General features: G+C 41.1%; 1 pseudogene; it reads left to right on the top strand.

Moving 5' to 3' along the window:
* Nucleotides 1-4483: 4483 nt before the first annotated feature.
* Nucleotides 4484-6753, top strand: LOC123176073 (cytochrome P450 704C1-like; annotated as a pseudogene).
* The last annotated feature ends 394 nt before the right edge of the window (nucleotides 6754-7147 follow it).

The following is a 7147-nucleotide window of genomic DNA, read 5'->3' as shown; positions in this document are numbered from 1 at the left end:
TGAACGGCAGGAGGCAGGAGTACTAACTAGAGCAATGGCACATAAAGATTGACAAAGTTTCACCACATGCATCTCACTGTCGATGGGAGTATCACATCCTAATGAAATAAGAATCCTCTATAGAATGACAAACATGGTGTCAAATATTAGATATTATCCCTAGTGTCATGGGGTATTGCCACCCTCCGAAGTGCACATCTTGAGGGCAAAAGACATCATTATTGTTATTAACAAAACATAACAAAGGAAAATATTATGTAAGTAGAAACTATCGTATACACAGAATGAAAATAAAAGTAACTAGAAGTGAAAAGTAAAATGAAGAGATTAGAAGTATCAAGGGAGAGTTATGACATTTGTAAACAACCATTGGAGAAATAATTATGAAACCAAGTTAAATTATTGTGGGGCAGTATCCCTGCCAGCCTGTGTTTTTTATATCGGTGAGGCATAGATTATACTGGATGACCAGATAATTATCAGGGCGTGTAAAAAGACTGAATGGTTACCAATATGTAAGAGATTGTCTTAGGATGTAGCAGGACATTGGCATTCACATCGTGGAAACAAATGAATACTCCACGAACTCTCTTACACTCGAGTACTATTCAAGGTACATCTCTCCCTTTGTATATACCACTACATCCTGAACACTATATATATATACTAGTCATTCGTCTGCACTTCCTAATTCCCACTAGTGATTCCCCTAATGGCACATACATTAGCACGTACGATAGGTGGCAACCACATAGACAAAGGAGATGGTGATAAAAAAAGGAGCATTTGTATGTACATATTGGATTAGGAGACGTCAGTACACATTAGATAATAGTGCGTACTGGACATATGGCCGATCATATTGTTAGGTTCTCAGCACGTTTGATGATTTGTGCAAGCTTGTCCTAGTGCTGATAGATTAGCCACAGATGAAGTTCCGTCCGCTGCTTTGGTTCAGTTCTTAAGGTCATGGCATAGAATGAGTTCAATAGTGCTGAGTTAGGTGTTCTGTATTAATTTTCCGTGTTGTGTTGCTTGGGTTTGTTTCTGGCTGCCTGTTGCCCACAAGGTTTGTTCTTAGCTGAGGTCATGTCGTGCTACACTGTATTGGGAGCTGGGTCGTAGGATGTGTTATCAATTTTATGCTAAATGGAAGTGGGATCTTTTCTCCTCAATTTTGAAAAGCCAGATGGTAAGGTGGCTTAACTGAGAAACCAGGCAACAAAATATTCAAATCAGTAAGAAGTACAAACAAAATTTAATCAAAGGGCAAGACTACCAACAAATAAGCCTTATTTATAATGTCTCAAAGATCTCTACTACAACTTCCAACGCCAACGAGTAATGTAATTATCAACTGTGATGCACACAAATTACTTTCTTATATGCCGAAGGATTGGAAAAACTGAGCATGCTCCTAATATGGTGACCAGTTTGAACAAAGGTAACCTCAGCATTATTACAATGCTTAGGCACAGACAGGATTAAAATAGAATTTAGGATATTTAGGCTGCCTAGTGTATTTGGGACACATGTCAACATCTTACCAACCTCTTCAAACAACAATATCATACTCTCGCCATGATCTCCAAAGTAATACAAGTAGCATAAAAATCAGGTTTTTGGATAATTTCATCCCAAACTACAAATTACAGTGTGGCAAACAAGTTAAACGTACGTCTTAATGCTAGAGCCCATCCTCCTTTCTTTTAACCATAATAGAAAAACAGCATTGTAGCAGAGGAATAAAGTACGTAGAATAGAGGAGGCGTTCTACAAGGGGGAATACAACTGTACACAACCAGGTCAAGTGAGTCAACCCAACAGTTCGATAATTAGTTTTGAAACATCCCCCCAAAGTCTGAGTGATTACCAAGTTACCACCAGGTAAAAGCTTCGAAAAAAGTTACCACCATGTAAAGAACCACTCCTATAGGATAGAGGAGGCCATCAGCATTCACCTTGTAGAGTCGGAGTGAATACCCCACCAAACTCTCATACTTGAGTGAGTAATGTTCTCCGTACATCTCGCCCTTTATATATATACAACTCCCATACTTATCAAACTATATTGTTCATCCATCCAAAGTTCTATACCTACTATTAAAGGGAGGTGGTTTCTTGGTTTCGTTCCGCTTCGTCTGGCCCCGCTTTGGTTAATTTCATGTAGGCTATTTGGTACCGTTCGATGTCACGTAAGCTATTTGGTTTTGTTTGATGTCACGTAAGCTGGTTTTCACGTGTGCTAGCTTTTCATGCATCGCACGCACGCATGCGGCCTCACGCTGGGCTTGGCGAGCCCACCTCGCTACACAAAACTGACTCTTACCAATTTATATATGTTCAACGTCTTTGTCTATCGGGAGGTAATTAAACGGGACCTCTCACATGCAAGGTCTGGGGGGGGGGGGCTTTTCACGGTACATGACAGCGGTATAAAACATGGATATTTGTGTGCTGAATGAGTGCATAATTGTAGGATCATGAATTAGAATTCTTGTGGGCTGGAAAAACATGCATAATTAAAGGAGGAGCTGATGATATTGTGGGGTGGAAGATAAGGATCGAAAAACATGCATAATTGAAGGATTATGGGCTGATGTAAATTAAAATTTCTGTGGCCCGAAAAAACATGCATAATTAAAGGAGGAGCTGATGATATTGTGGGCTGGAAGATAAGGATAAAAAAATGTGCATAATTGAAGGATTATAGGCTGATGTAAAAAACAAGCATAATTAAAATTCCTTTGGGCTGGAAAAAACGAGTATAATTAGAGGAGCTGATTACATTCCTATTCGCTGGAAGATACAGGTCGGTCTAATCTAGTAGAGGGAGCTGGTGATTTCTTCTCGGATTGCAAGGGTGTTGGTGTGCAAAAGAGTTTGTCAGTTAGTTTTTTTATCTTTTATGTGCTGCGTTTTCTTGCTGTTGCTATTTTTAACACTTTTGAAAGTATCTATGCAAAGAAATTAGTATTAAGAATAGCTTGGTTTGGTGGATATATAATATAAAAAAGGATATATATATAATATGTATAAAAAAGGCATTTCCCTATGTTGTTAGATGTACTGCAAATATGTGATTAATGCCTTGTTGATATGCTTTTATTTCTAGACTTTGGCGTGTGCCTCCCTGTTGCCGGATGTTGCATTGTTGGTCGCTTTGGTGGACGGGACAAATCGCAATTTTGTTATCGAATCCATGCATTGTTTCTTGTACGTAACCTATAATTTTCTCTCCCATAGAAACTCATGGTCATATGTGCTAGTTCTAACTAATGATTCTCTTATCGGGCATATACGTGAGCCCATAAGAGATACTCCCTCCGTACATAAATAAAAGACATTTTAGAGACAACCACAAAAACAGAGAGTATACCATAACAAAAGGACAGGAGAGATATGTATGCACATAATGCAGGAATTAGAGACATCAGAACATTAGCAAACACTTTTTCGAGGCTTCTATCAACAAGTCTGGTGGCTCATACCTCAGACAGAAAGCTCATGCCTTAGACTGCTAAGCTCCATATGGAACTCGGGCTGAATTAAGTCACTAGTGCACCAAAACCAGTTGCCTCACAAAACTGAAAGGTGGAGGTGGGGAAATGAATTAGGGTTCAAAAGGCTGAAAGCGGGGAGAGAACGCTATTGTCACCCGGCTCAGCGCATCTTCGGGATTCGAAATCTCGTGTACCATACAATATTCTTATGCGGCCTCTAAACTCTCATCCTCCAAACAGGTGAACTCTTCCCCCTGTCACATAATAAATGTTGGCCTAGCACATGTATACAAGGAGATCAATCCAGCAGCTACGTCAAATAGCTGTTGCTGTGAAGTTGCCGTTCCAGTTAATTAGGATGCAGTATTCAGTTTTGCTAAAGTCATGCCCACGGATTCAGCTATGTCACTACCTCTCTGGATGTCCTTTCTTCTGTTTGCTGGTACAACAATGCAAATTACTTCATAACATACAACAATGCTCTATAGTAGATTTAGAGAATTATGGGCACTATACTAGCCAGCACTGCCAGTCTGCCCCAACATGTCGGCGGACAATTTACCAGTACCAATTTTTTGATGAATGGGAAGTTGGATTGTGCTTGTCCTGAAACAGCAGTGTGATATGGTAAGAGCGAGAGATGTGCTTATGGAGATCTTGGTTGCTAGGAAAGCCTCTCAAGTCAAAATGATATGCACAAACTGTTACCAAACTCTATTTGCAGACACAAATTCATATTCAGCGACTCATCAGCGCATAGGAATTTTCTCCCAAGCAATGAACATATTTTGGAAACAAGTTACCCACTTTCTACAACACTGTCCAAAACCTGAAAATATAGAAACATTCATGTCATTGTCCTCTCCTAGAAGACAGTGACATTGACCAAATCGAAACAAATACAGTGGCACCGCGGATCACATATATAAGATGCTGAACATGGTAATCTTACTCTCACTAATCAGCAGCTAGCGCTGATCATGGCACCCCAGCTCTCCTCCCTAGCTGCATCCGCGGGCAGATATGTAGTCTCAGCTCTCGCCATAGCCCTGCTGGTGATCACCCTCTACATCATTGGCATTGTTGTATCCTTTGCCGTCTTCTGCATCAGAGAGTTCACCCAGAGAGCCCATGACCGGCCGCCGCTCATCGGGACCGTGTTGCGGCAGATCAACAACTTTGACAAGATCTTCGATGAGCATGTCAAGTATGCGCTCGTGCACCCTACCATTAGGCTCGTCTATCCTGGGCACAGTGAGATTTTAACCGCCGACCCTGCCGTCATCGAGCATATCCTTAAGACAAACTTCAGTTAATACAGCAGGGTAGTTTTCCTTATTCATCATTTTTGTTCCTCCTATTTTTCTTGCTAACCAGTAAGATGGTGGTAGATGATTCAGTATGCATGTCAGATGTTAAATTGGATCCTGCAAAATTTGAAGAGGATGGCCAAAATTCAAAACTTGAGTAGTCCGTAGAACATATTGCCATGTGCTATCCACCGAATTTTCATTCAAGCTAGTCAGACTAATAATATACTACTACCTCCGTTCCACAATATAAGAGCGTTTTTTGACACTAGTTGACAGTACACTAGTGTCAAAAACGCTCTTATATTATGGGATGGAGGGAGTTCTATTAGAGAGTAAACTGAGTGCCCGTGGCAATTTACAAGAAGGTACAAGACAATACTTTGTCTGCCTATAATTTCACAATGCTGGATCCTATTTTACAGGGGGCCTTCAACACGGAAATCGTGAAGGATCTCTTTGGAAATGGGATTTTCGTGACAGACGGAGAGAAGTGGCGACACCAGAGAAAGCAAGCAAGCCATGAGTTCTCAACCAAAGTGCTACGTGACTACAGCAGTGATGTTTTCAAAATGAATGCTATGAAACTGGCAGAGAAGATCTCAGCTGCAGCAACTAACAGAATTACCATAAACTTGCAGGTACTTCCTCAATATAAATAGGATAGTATTGTAAGTGCTAAGATCATATTCCTAGCTTTAATAGTTCACTCTACGCATGTCAAATTTAGAACTTTAAACTAAAAAAGAGAGAAGCAAATCAAATCCTAGACCTAAATGGCCAAATAAAAATTCAGTTAGCTATTTTTGGCAAATAACTGGAGTAAACATAGTTTCTTCAGAACTTCTGAATTGGGCTATGCATTACTAAGATTTCTAAGTGAGCAAAGTAAAGATAAGAATTAATTGATTGCGGGTTTGGAGTTTGAGGTAGCACACTTGTACCAAAAGCTGATTGACATGATGCGCATTTGCTGCTAGTTTTCTTAATTTCTACCCTTTCCTCATGACCTTTTGATGAGAACAACTATGGATTCAATATTCGAAGTGGGATTTGGTTTTGAGCTTAACACGCTATCCGGATAAGATGAATCCAGCATTGAATTCAGCAAGGCCTCCGATGAGGCAAATTCTCTTGTTTACCATCGGTATGGTGATATGTTCTGGAAGTTGAAAAGGTATCTTAATATCGGGTCAGAAGCCAAACTGAAGAGGAGCATAAAGATAATCGACGACTTTGTGATACAGTTGATCCATCAAAAGAGAGAGATCATGAAAAACATAAGTGGCCATGTAAGTCAAACTGTACGATAGTTTGTTACAACTATTTCAAAATTTTACATATGTTCAATTCTATCTTTTATGATAAATGCAGAAAGCCAGAGATGACATACTATCAAGATTCATACTGGAAAGTGAGAAGGATCCTTGGAGGATGAATGATCGTTACCTTCGTGACATAGTCCTCAGCTTCCTGATTGCTGGTAAAGACACCACAGGGAATACCCTTACATGGTTCTTCTACATGCTCTGCAAGAACCCAGTAGTGCAGGATAAGGTTGCCTTTGAAATCAGAGAATATCTCGAGTGGACGCAAGAAGATACCAGCATGGAAATATTCACCGCAAGATTGAAACAAGGTGCTATTGACAAAATGCACTACCTCCATGCTGCGATCACCGAGACTCTCCGGCTGTATCCTGGTGTTCCGGTGGTACAAATCATTCCTCTTGCTATTCATTTTAATAATAGAGTCCAATAATAACAAGTCCAGATAGCTTCGACATAATCTAATTTGGATCTGGCATACAGTAACTTAATTTGTGCTACATTTTTCAGGATGGTAAGATGGCAGATGAAGATGATGTACTGCCAAACGGCCAACGAGTAATAATAGGAGATGGAATGAACTACATGATTTATGCCATGTCTAAAACCTGACATCACAAAATTGCAAGAGAGGATAGCTAGCCATGGCTGAAACCTATTGATCAGCTTGTTCCTTTGATCTGAGTCTGAAACAAGGATCATTATATGAACTTTGCAGCAGTTGTCATAATATGATAGTACCACTTGTTGGGCTAATAAGCCGCGGTGATGCGCCGGACGCGACCAGTGCGCGTATGGGCACGGGCTGGCCGGGTCGGGCGCGTCGGGTCCGTGGCGAGTAGTGAGTGCATGCGTGCGTGTGGTGCACGGGGTGACCGTGCAAGTGTACACCGTAGGCGTGCGTGGGTGTGTGTGTCTGTTGGCGAGCTGCACGGCACGATCGGGCCTGCTCAGCTGGTGCTCACCGTGAGAAGCGCACGTTCGGGCGCGGCGCGGGACGCGGGCA

Source organism: Triticum aestivum, unplaced genomic scaffold, assembly GCF_018294505.1.
Source record: "Triticum aestivum cultivar Chinese Spring unplaced genomic scaffold, IWGSC CS RefSeq v2.1 scaffold118764, whole genome shotgun sequence".
Taxonomy (NCBI): domain Eukaryota; kingdom Viridiplantae; phylum Streptophyta; class Magnoliopsida; order Poales; family Poaceae; genus Triticum; species Triticum aestivum.
The sequence above is the reverse complement of the archived record's forward strand: the minus strand, read 5'-3'. Positions and strand labels throughout refer to the sequence as shown.